The sequence below is a fragment of the Apus apus genome, chromosome 3 (genome assembly GCF_020740795.1).
Source record: "Apus apus isolate bApuApu2 chromosome 3, bApuApu2.pri.cur, whole genome shotgun sequence".
NCBI lineage: Eukaryota > Metazoa > Chordata > Aves > Apodiformes > Apodidae > Apus > Apus apus.
The window spans coordinates 27523093-27535706 of NC_067284.1; the positions used below are offsets into that span (position 1 = coordinate 27523093).

Here is a 12614-nt window from a genome sequence, read left to right on the forward strand (position 1 = left end):
AATTAGTCAGCTGCCTGTTATGCAAGATCATCCTCCCTGCTAGTCATTCTCACAGGGTATTTACAGAACACTACATGGGAATGGTGAGAATCTGAGTGAAGGTACTAGCTGGAGGAGGCTACTTAAAAAAGAACATACTGCATGCATTTCCAGGCAGACATTTAAGCAGACACTTCTATAAAGTATTTGCTTTTTCACATTCCATCATATACACACACACACATACATATACACACACATGCATACACTGTTCACATGTCATTGCAGGTAGCATGGGAAGGAAGGAATACATCAACTTGTTTAAAAAATATTTCTAGGGCAAGAAATATTTCTGTTACTTCTGGATAGCACAGGCTGACTTGGACATAGCTGTCAAAATGCATCATTTGGAGAGAAGTATTTTACAAATCAAACTGATTCTCTCAAGGCTTATTTTGCCATGATAACAGCTACTGGAGTAGAAGGAAGAGAGAAATCAGAGAAATTTTCTTTATATCATCCCAGTGGATTAAAATCTTTCCTTTTCTGGAGGTTTGAGTCAAATCCTGAACAAATTGTAAACCACCTCATTAAAAAGATCACAATCAAATACACACAAAATATTTTAGCACAATCACCTGCTGCTCTCCTACTCCCTTTCTGTGTTGCAATATAATTTCCTTGCCCTAGCTGGCTTGGGGTCAAGATACAGTTTCATCTGTAGAGGATAATTCTTGTCTTCTTAACTCATGCTAAAAGACTCCTTTTTGGAAAAAACCTAACAAGTGAAGTCAAAATAAGGTGGACTAGCTCACAAAATCTCTCTGAATAGTCTTTTGCTGCTTGCATCACACAAGAGCATTCATTGCTCTGTGTGCAGAGTTATCTTAATTACTGTTCTACCAATACACTCATAAAGAAACCCAGGGAAGAGAAGTCATATTCTGATTTGTCTTCATTATTTTTCCTTATGTTTTAATTTTTATTTCTTAAGAGGTATAGTACATGCATTAAAAGAAGTTTGTTTCAATTTATTCAAACTGAATACAATGTGATCTGCACTGATTTGGGGTCCATCTTACTTGCTAAGGCATGGGATAGGGACTGGGACTGTTGAACCAAGATAAGAGTTAGGCTACTTCTGTTTGATAAATAGCAGCATTTCTCAATAGCACTTGACCAAAAATGCAGGAGTTTCAGCAAAGCCCGCCAAACTCCGAATGGACTGCTTTATGATTTGGCACAACTGGAGATAATGCCGAAAGCATGCACAGCCAAATTAGTACTTGCATTCAGTTGAAATAAATTATACTATAATATAAATAGATCAAAATTGGGCCCAGATCCTGCAATTCACTATGCAGGCAGACTGTCAAGTGCAGAATCAGCACTTTGGTGAGCAGAAATCTAATGAAGGAAAGCTCTAAAAAACTGAAATTAATTTCTAGAAGAAAAACTACAGAAATCCAGCGCATAACTAGAAATATTTGCTAAATACTACAGATGTTAATAAATTATTTACGAGCAATTACTTCCAGCCTATAAATGGTTCTCTTAATGTAGTGAAAAGAAATTCATACAACAATGTGTCACGACAGTTCGGAAAAAGCTTTAAAATAAGCATAACGTTTATGTTTACCTACAGAAAAGCGAGTGTTTTAGTAAGCATTAACCAGTCCAAGAAGCATTGCACTTCCTGAGCGCAATGCAAGTGGCACAGAATTTGGAAGACTAAAGATAAGAGATGAGGAGCAAAAGGTTAAACATACAAATCCCAGAAAGAAAGGAGTCTTTAAATGCTGGGCTTTTGTCAGAATCTACAGTGCAGCTCCTCTGCTTCATGTTAGCTCTGAATTCAAAATAATAACAATAATAGAAAATAAAGCACTTTGATATTCTTAAATAACCAATTTTATACAGAAATCCATTTACGCTAACACGACAGGTTGCATCATGTTATATAAATAAAATCTTATGCTGTGACACAAGGATCTGCTAGGAAAGTCAGAAATTCAACTGAAAAAGATGCTGTGAAAAATCTGCAAACCTGGACAGGAAGGAGAAAAATTAAAGAAAACAGAACAGGTTTCTAGACATTTTACAGAGAAAAATATGTACAAATAATAAAGGAACAACAACAACAACAAAAAGCCTTACCATGATGTTTGCACAACTGTGTGTCTGTAGCCCATGCTATAAATGTGGATACCTTCTGTTCCCATCATCTCAGCCCCTCTAGCGGCCAGTACCTGAAGATCTCGCCTTCAGGAGGGACAAGATCTACCAGTATGTACCATTTGCTGCTGCTCCTGTATCTTGTCAGAGATTTTTTTTCTTAATTGTGCATTTTTTTCTGGAGATATAACTTGTCACCTTTTATTAGCATTTTTGTCAGTGCTGCTGCTACGTGCATACATTTAATTGCTAAGCAACAAAGAATAAGCTCTGCACAGCACATTCAGTCACTGCATTCTCTGTGCCATGCATTGTTACTAGTGTACTTACATAACATGAGATACAAAAAATGGTAAAAATATTTATTTCTGTTTCCATAGCATCTAGAAACCACAATCTGGAATCAAGCTCTATCATGCTACCCAGCAGGCAGAGAGCTAATGACTGAAGAGACCATGTGAGCCAGTGCAAAGTGTAGAAAAGTTAAAGGTAGAGCTGAGTTCCAGCATTTCCAAACATGAAGGCTTAGTTTAAGGCTCAGAGGTGACTATCAACCTACAGCTAGACAGTTGTGATTTTCAGGCATTAGGGAACTATTCCTATGGCTAAAAATCCTCAAATACCTGAGGCATTTGTAAGTATGGTGATCTCAAGGTGCAAAGCAGTAACACCTTGAAAGAGCTTATCACTTTAGAAAAAGAGATACATCTGCGCTGTATCAAGACACACCCTCTCTTCCCTTTTCTCTTTCAGGTGCGTTATAAACAGGGCAGGAAGTGTTTCCTCACCAAAAAAATATACTTCACTGTCTACTTTTCCTGTCCAAATACACCTTCGCCCCTATAATTGAAGGGTGTTGCCTCTGGAATCTGAGCTTGGTGTGGACATGTATTATCTGAGTTTATCACAGAAGAGACTGCAGTTCTACCTTTACTGAAGAACAGATATGTTTATCGAAGGATTACCTTTACTCCTGAAATGTAAAAGAACAGTCATACATACTTGCTCTTGTCATGATTACCAGCCATTGTGCCCATCACAGCCAGCATTGCTTTTCTAAATAATGCCTCATCTGCAATTCGCAGGGGGAAGAGAAGCTTGGAAAATGAAGCCAACATTGTTTAGGTGTTTTGTCCTGCGACAGATCTAATTTGCACAACCACAGAAAACTACATTTATTTCTGCAGTGAAATGGAAATTTGAACATTAAGCCTGACTCTTGCTATGTCTCTGGTATCTCCCAAGTAGTCCAAATGGGATGCAAGCTGGGTGGCTTTGGATGAATCCCATAAAGAAATGAGAAAAAGATTTGTGAGATAAGTACCAAAAAAAAAAAAAAAAGACAGACTTTCCAGCTACTAGAAGGAGCTCTGTGGTTTTCTTATGATCCAGACTGCTACAGCTCCTTGAACTAAGGATTCCACAAAAGGTAGCACAGAAAACAATTCTCACATCACTGGCTTTTAAGATAGAAACTTTTAAAACACACTGATTGAGGTGAATTAATGGCATATTACATTACACTTTGTGTGCAGATAACAGTAAGGACTTAATAATATTCCTACCATTTAACTTCCTAGAATTCAAAAACTACTAAATTAATAGGTATGCTTCTGCATTTTGTAACACATAGCTCATTTCTGAACTCTCACAGTGAACATTAATGGCTTCTCCTGCTTAGCTCAAGACAGCAGATTAACTTGTTTGATGGGATTTTCCCTAAGCACCGGTTTGAACACCAAACACATCTGGACCTAGCATAGTCTTCTTGAATCTGGTGACACAGATAAGCTGACAAAACTTCCAGGGTTCAACTCTTAGCAATGACTGTAGCATGACTGTGAAGCACAACGTAGTCACTGACTTTGAGCTGCAGTGACAAGACACGCAATACAGGCAATAGCGAGGGAAAAGAAAGGTCATATTTGATCATTTCAATCACAAGTTTTACAGCACAGAGTTCTGATAAACGCTTTGGTAATCCCACATTTTTTATGATTACCCTTTCATTCCTTCAAAGAAGAATTGTACCTATCATCTGTTCAGGTTTGAGGAGTTCAAGAGGAAAGCACAGAGGTGAAGTGTTGGCCACAGGAGGCACAGAGATCAGGGCAGGCAGGGATGCCCTGATCCACAGGGGGGCTGGGGGTCTGCAGCAGCGATGCAAGAGCTCTGGACTAATGCAATTTGGAAAGGGAACATTTTTCCCTGCAGAACCCCATTAGAGACCATACATACTTACAATGATAATGAAGGGAAACTGAGCCTGCACTTTCCAGACTCTTGGCCCCCTTTTGCCCAATACAGCACTGACAGCAGCAGGAGCTTTAGCTCATACTTCCCACATAATGAGTGTTAATGGGGCCACCCTTCTAAATGAGGTGGCAAGACAAGCCTTACTGGGCTCAGAAAATTACTTTTTTTTCCTGAAAACAGCAAAATGGAAAATATTTCTATCTATTACAATGACATTTTTCAGGGACTGGATTAATCTTACAGAGACCACCAGCAATAATTTTCAGCCAGTACAAAGCAAGATATCTATACTTCTAACTCAAAACAACTTCAGATGTGAGTCACAGAAGACTGAGTTCAAGCCATATTAGAACTGTGGCTAAAAAAGACATTTTCAAAAAGTATGTGTGTAAAAGGCTCTAAGACATTTCTCAGTTCCAAAAACAAAATTGCTTTTTGGTTGCTTCTTTCCTTTGCAGGCAGACCATTCACAGGAAGCCAAAAACACACATTCACTGAGAACCAGCATATGGAGCACCCAATGGGGCTCTTCCTCAGTTGCAGTGCTTTAGGCATAATTAAGAACAGCTTCCACATTTCCTCCTGAACGATTATTTTCACCTTTTCTATATCCACCATTTTTGTGAGATACATCCCTTACATCCTTAAACCAATCTGTTAACATATATAACTAGTGTGCCCTTGTTTGCAACACCACCATGGGGACAGAATGTTATCCATTATCAAGGTTGAAAGTACTCACAGGACGGACATTAATCAAAGAAGGAGCCGAAAAATAGCTGTGAATTTTATTGTTTTAATATTACTAATTTAAGCCTTCTATAAAACAGTTTGTTAGGGATAGGCATAAGGGAGTGGAACATTATAGGTATTTCTGTAATTTGGTACCTCAGAGCAGTGAACAGTAGAGCACATCTTCAAGCACTTGTCTCCAAATCAATTCTTCCTCGATTGCAACACAGAGGCAGGGAATGTTTTATTTGCAATATTTCAGAAATGGCTAAATGCATCTCAAATGACTAAACTTTTACTTAACCTTTGAATCTGCTAGAATCTGGTAGGATTTACACATTACAGAAAAAGGGATCTTCAGCTCCTGAAATAGTGAGGTGTAGTCAACGTCTATTATGTTATAAACTCTGCTGTCATTATAGTAAATGAAGAATTCTTCTGAATCCCAGACATTTTAGTCAGCTAAAAGTGGTTTATGGGGTGGGGAGACATCAGCATCAATTATATGGGGTGAGGGGGCACTGGTAAAGTTTCAGGAATAAATCAAATCATAGAGTAGTAAGTCTCCATAGAGACAACAAATATTTTATGAAATCTTATCATTTGTAAAAAGTACTTTGTGACGTTCATCAGTGAAAAGGGTCTTTGTCTGCTGACTTCATCTGCTCATGACAGCGAGAACAAAACACCAAAACTGACAAATTTTCAGTGGCCTTTATTAAGACACACATATTTGCATATCCAAGACTGAACTGAATGGCTCTCCTCTACATTTTCCAGAAAAAAAGGGAAGAGGTAGGAGTTAAGAGTGTTCTTCATGTAGAACTCTACTCTCTGTAGCTGTTGCCATCTACCAGCTCTTATGCCCGTGCCAGTAGTTGCATGACATTTGGTTAAGTTTGCCTTTGTCTTGATTTAGTCCAAATTAGAAGGTTATAGAAGAAAGGAGACCTGTTGGGAAAAAAACCCAGTAATTAGAAACTTTCAGATATTGAAGATCAGACTGATTTTCTTCAAGAATACTCACTAGGCTGAAGAAAGCCTTCACCTGTTTTCTAAAATAATGAAGGTATTGGATATGGGGCACTCTGCTATTCTTGACTATAACAAAAGTGGGGACAATTTTTTACTGTATGTCCTAATGTGAAGAAGAAAAATGTGATGTTCTATCAGCATGTAAACAAAAAGTGTATATGAAGTAGTGATATATTATGCACAATATAAAATTAAGTACGTACAGCAGATTTAAGCAGTATGCTCTCCCTCACCAGCACTGGTAAACTTCAAGTGTTTTCACAAATGGAACAGCAGCATCCATTATGTTGTTTCAGAATACACATGCTTGATAATTAACATTATTAGAAGAGGAAAACCGTTCTGCAAAAGCAGTGCAGTGAAGTGACACTCTTCATACCCACCATGCAGCCCATTAACCTCAGCAAATTTAAGTAGCGCCATAGTCATCCATGGCATTTCAAATTTCTCACAGCTTCCAATCTGTGGGCAGCTTCACCAGCTTTTTGCAAAGTTTCTCATGACTAGGACATCTGTAAACTTCCCTCCAGACCTTTTTTCAATTCATCTCTTGTTATACACTCATTATTTCACATCTCTGGGTAAGGATAAAGGTATGTTTTTAAGACCATGCCCTACTGAACACAGTATCTTTTTTTAAATAACTTTTTGGTAATTTTAGGTGCTGTAAGATATTAAAAGCATACTGTTCCTTAATCTTACCTTTTTTTTCCTCATTTCAATGTGAGGTTTTGATGAGCAGTGTTCCCAGCTGAGTCTCATACAGAGGAGTAAAAAAAATCAGATATCAATCTTCTGGCTTTTATCAACTAATCCACCGTCCATCATAGATGTCTTCAAAGGTTTTAGCAACTTCACTATTTAGGTGAAAAAAAATGTATGCATTTTATAGTCACATGAAACAGAGCAACACTGCCTGATGTGTTGCTTAGAAACAACAGCTCAAAGTATAATCCTAAAATATTTAGAGATTGCATTATTATGTGAGTATCAGCAGTTAGTATTTTAATGTTCTGGTTTCATATTTTGTAAAAGTGATTTTCAATCCAGGAGACAGCACAGATAATCCACTTCTCTTCAGGTAAATTGTCATTGAAAGTTTTCTCTTTTGGTTTTTAATTTCCACTTAGTTGCTCTCAAGTTTGGCCTCTCTCCTGAGGTTCCTTTTGCTGAAAATTTTTGTTATTCAATAACTGTGAAAGAAAGAGTACTAAATACTGCTTCCCTGACAAATATTCTTCCTGTATGTGCACTTGGGAAATACGAAAGGGTAGAACTCGGCTGGTAAATTTTGGCATAGTATTCTTTGTTAAATTCTTTAATCCAGAGAGGGAAGAAATTGGGGTATCTTCGTTAATTCTGATTTCATAAAACTCGTATTCTTTTCTGAAAATGAACTGACTCAGACTTCATCATAAAAATGGACGAACTGCTATAGCAATAAAATGTTTAAGTTACCTCTCTTACAACGTACTTGGAGTCCTGCCTCCATGACATAAATACTTTTGTATTTCTGATACAGATACGTGAGAGGCCTATCTGAGGAAACAGGATGATGATGTTAAAGGAATTCAGAGATCAGAATGCACAGAAAAGGACGTCATCTCTTCCCCTCTGGCTAACAGTGCTAAATAATATTGGACTACATAACTCAGTGTAATACAACATGAAATATTTAGATTCTCAGAGCCTGATAGTGTCTAAGAAAGAAACAGAAAATACGCTGGATCTTATATTCCAGGGCATACCTCCAATTTACACTAATGTTAGAGAAGAGGCCATAGCTAGCTGTACTCTCTCAGAAGTGAAATCCTACCTTTCCAGCTTGCCATTCACCTCATATAAAGCAGAATCTAGATACAGAGCCTCCAAATGGCACATGAGTAGACAGCTTTAACTAGCCTGAAGTATCCATAAAAAGCTCATGTCTCAGCCAGTTTAGGGTTTTTAGTCTAAGGGTCAGTCCGCAAATTCATTTGGATTTGGTGTTGGTGGATATGGTTTAGGGGAGAACTTTGTAGAGTAGGGATGATTGTTGGACTCAGTGATCCCAAGGGTCTTTTCCAACCTGAATAGTTCTATGATTCTATACCTGTGCTTATACTCATGAACAAGTTAAAAAACAACAACAACAACAAAAAACCAGAAACAAAACAACAACAAAACAAACAAAACAAACAAACACAAACAAACAAAAAAACCCAGATCTGAATAGAATGGAAGTACAGATCTTGGTTTTTCAGGCAACCAAATTTGCTGAACTAAAAACTAAGTTAGCAATGTCTCATCTGTATTAGGGTAGCTATGATTTACTAACTCCTGGCGAAGGCAGGCAGCAATCACACAGGATGGCTCAGCCTGCTTCCTTACAGTTCTGCCATGCCAGACCCCGCTGTGCCAGCAAAAAACTCACTTCAGCCTGGCAGCTTTCCTAGTCCATCTATTGGCCCTAGTTTAAGCATGCTTTTTGACAGAGGGATGCATTAAATCTGCAGGGATTTCTGGAAATGGGCTCTCTAGAAGCTGCTGGAGCCAGCGTGTCCCCAGGCATGGGGCAGAGCCCACGGAGCCCTGCAGCCCCCTGGGGAGTCGCTGCCGCCTCCGCTCCCTGCAGCTCCCGCGGACGCCTCAGCTCCGCTCCCACAGCCCACGGGGATGGGCTGAGTCACAGCCCAGAGCCTAAAACCACCGTCTGCAAGGCGGTTCCTTCTTTGCAAGCTATGGGAGATGATACTCTGAGTAGGGGAAAAAAATAAAAAACAGGATGTGACTTTCAGCTGAAGAATGATGATGTAGCCAACATCCCACACTCTCAGGCAGCTCCATCTTTGATTGAAACTTGTCCAAACGGGAGGGAGGGAAGGGAGGAGGAAATTTCCTATTTGCTTGTCATGCAAGAGATGACACTTTAAATTTAAGATAAATAATACAGAAATATATTTCTGTACTTTTTAACATATAACCAGTGCTGTCTACGTCACATTTTTTATATATATATTTTTAAGAAAAATATAAACTAACACAACACTAAAAATATGTTTGATAGAACAGAGTATCCAAATTTGTAAGATACACTTTCTAAAGGTCATTTTCTGTAATTTTACACTGATAACCACCTTATTAAATTGCCTGCTGCTCGAAATTTAATGAGAGACCGAAAATTCTCAATGGTAATTGGGACAGCCAATTCTTTAAAGAGAGAAAGTGAGTGGGTAGCTAGTTGAGCACAGAAGAATGCTTATTAGTGTGGAGGTGGAAGAAGTCTTTACTGAGAAAAACAATTAAAAACTATTTTATTTGGAAAACATTGAATTTTTATTTGTACTGTTTCACTGGAGTCCTGGGTACAATATTAATTCAAAACAAGTCGAGGGAAAAAATAAAATTAAAAAAAAGCAACAACCTATAAGCCAGCACTCTCTGTCCTGCCTACAATTGCATACTGTATGGTATATTTAATGGTTTCACATTTTTCAGTACAAAAGATGTGCAAGTATTGTCAGGAACTCACTAAGTTATTTGTGTCACTCCCTGTTTGTCTTAAAAGTATAACGTTTGTTACCCGAAACAAAGCCATTCTCCAGAAATGCAATCACACAGAAAGATACAAAGACAAAGACAGTAACAACTACCTGATTGAACACTCCAGAACCACTACATGAGCAAATAAGAATTTCTTTCAGCTTAATTAATAGCAAGTCCCATCAAGACACTAGGTATTATGCTCTTGCAACAATATTATCAGAAAGTTTTACTGGGGACTGAAAGGGCACTAAAGTAAGGCGTTGTTAAGTATGTGGCTCAGATGTGCACTGAGAACACAAAGATAAAGGGGACAGTTCTTTTAAAAATTACTATATTTTTGAAATCATAATCAGATGTTTTTTCCTCCTAAAAGATAGAGTCCATTTCAAATAAGTATTATTTAATGGAAATCCCATGAACTGCAGTATATAAAAGATTAAGTAAGGTAATTGCAATAGACCTTCTGGGTTCATAATCAACAGATTTACTGATATACTGAAGCTATGATGAGTCTGGGATCTTCAGGTGACGGCTGGTGGGCTGAACAAGATCCCCAGCAGAAAAGCATTCTTTCAGAAGCTGTATTAAATGTTCTCTGTCCATTCTGTGCCAGGAGGATGTCAAAATATGGAAGATTTGTGGATTCAAGACTGGTGTAAAAATCTGTCCTCAAGCATACGATCATGTTTTGTTGTTCAGTTAAAAGACTGACTTGTTGTCTGGTTCCCAAATCTCTTTTCTTTCAGAGCAGGTATTTTATGTAGGGTCATATCTGACAGGGCGAAAAGGACAGACATCAATTACTTATTCATCAGTCTGGCATAAAATGTTTAACAAGGCACTGGGAGAGTGGCAAAATGTGCAAAACAAACAGCAAAGTCAAGCTATAAGCAGCAGAAGAGATTGAAGTGTGAGCAACCACCAGCATGAGCAACCTGGTCTCTCTTCCAAGCAGCCAGGAGAAATGGACTTCAGTAAAATGTTATTTCCTTTTTTAAGAGAAAGAAATTGCAGGTTCAGGCAATTCACACCAGGTCTACTATTATTTACAATGGAGGTGTCCTGCTCAAGGAGAATAGGGGGAGGGGGAAAGCAACAACAATTTTCAGCAGAAGGGAGACTTAACTCTTCACACAGTCATTCTTGTGTGCAATGAGAAGGGACTTTACTGCTAATTATTGGTTATTAGTGTTATTGCATTTTAAATTACCATAAAAGATCAAACAAAACAAAACAATATTTAAAATGCCCAGGCACAGTAGTACTTTCAGATTGCCTGCAGCAGTGGTCCAGGTTAGAAAGCAAGTTCTTGTTTTGAAAATATTCTGGCTTATCTTTCCCTGAAAAGACTGAAATCGTTTTCCCTATAGCATGAATCAAAATTAACTTCCTCTAGCCACATGGTATTAGTCTACCTCTTCAGGCTTGGAGCAGATGCCCCAGTCCCTGATAAGAGGTCTTCTCTGCCCTCAGACATATCAATTTGTAAGGCTTTTGGTTGCAAAGGAACAAGGAAGAAATCTTTGCAGACCCCTCTGTTCACAGGAAGGCAGCCCTTGCTCCAGCTCTTCCCCCCCACAATCCCTCATTTCCTGTGAGAGGTATGAGGGACACAACAGAACAAGATGCCTGCATAGGTGAGAGGTTCACAGAGCTGGCATAAGCTGCATGGGAACCTTATCTATCAATACTTCAGGTCAACCCTTCAGGTCTTCTAACTTGAGGAAGGATCATGTAGCATTTATTCCATCATCAACCTCAAGTGCCTCTGACTTGAAGGCCAGGAAGCAGGATGGCACCAGCTCATGGCTTATTCTGATGCTTGGAACATGTTGTGTCCTCGCCCCTACTAAAGGAAGCAACCTTTGTTAAAGATCCCATTTCCTTACCATATGCCCTTACCACGTGGGGTTTTTTGGACCTGTTTCAATGCGGTTATGTTATAATATGATTGAATTCTGTTCCTGTAGAGGAAGCATGGAAGTTCCTTCTCTCTTCCCCTTAAGCACAGGACAGTGAGGAGCACCTGCAGCAGTGCCCAGTTTTCCTATTTGAGCTTTCCTTCATTTTTTCCTTAAAGACGGAAAAGTAAGACGCTAAGAATGTTTTTGCTTTAATTGAACTTTCAAGCCAATGTTTACCATATGGTTTGTAATTCTGGGAGGAAAAGGGGGTAAAAAAAAAAAGAAGAAAAATAAAAGAGAGAGAAAGAAGAGAGACTGTAAAAGCTCCAGCCATCATTTTTCTAGGACTGTTGCCATATTGCTCACATTCCAAAGGCACTATAAGATCACCATTCAATGATCAAGTGTGCAAATTGCCACCTCAGAGAATGACTATCCTTAACAGAATACGGAGAGGAGAGAGGCAGATAAGTGCAAGACAGTTACAGTTACTGAACTACAGTGTTTATTCATTTCACCTCTAAGGAGAAAGTACATTTCAATATTCACTCCTTCTGAACCCTGTTCTGTAAGTTTGGTTCTTTTGTACACTTAAGACTACATTACTGAAGTACTAAATGGATATAAATAACATTTATTTTCCACTTGTAGTTCCTATGTCATAAAGCTTAAGAATGCCAAGTAGATAAATCCAAGCAAATCTAATTTCACATTTCATGATTGAGAGATTCAGGAATAATAAAGCATAACAATATAATAGTGGAAAGGCAAATAAATCCCTACATCATATTTGGTTTGATTTTATTCTCCAAGAGGTACACATTGCCATTAATTGTGCAGGCTATATACTTAACAAGGACATTTACTCATGAAGTCACTGCCAGTGAATTGAAAATTGTCAAGAATCTGTTCATCATACCACTTGCTTCTTCTTGATTCACTTTAAAAAACCTGAATATTAATGCACAACAAAAATAGTAGGCTTTGCATGCAAAACTTATGTGTTTC

The 12614-nt window shown here is 38.3% G+C and overlaps 1 long non-coding RNA gene across 1 annotated transcript in view; it reads right to left on the reverse strand.

Annotated features, from left to right (window-relative positions):
• Positions 1 to 9549: 9549 nt before the first annotated feature.
• Positions 9550 to 12614, reverse strand: part of LOC127383051 (uncharacterized) — a 110506-nt gene continuing 107441 nt past the window's right edge. The window contains exon 3 of the long non-coding RNA XR_007889100.1: positions 9550 to 10474. This is a non-coding gene — a long non-coding RNA (uncharacterized LOC127383051). The remainder of the gene's footprint in view (positions 10475 to 12614) is intronic.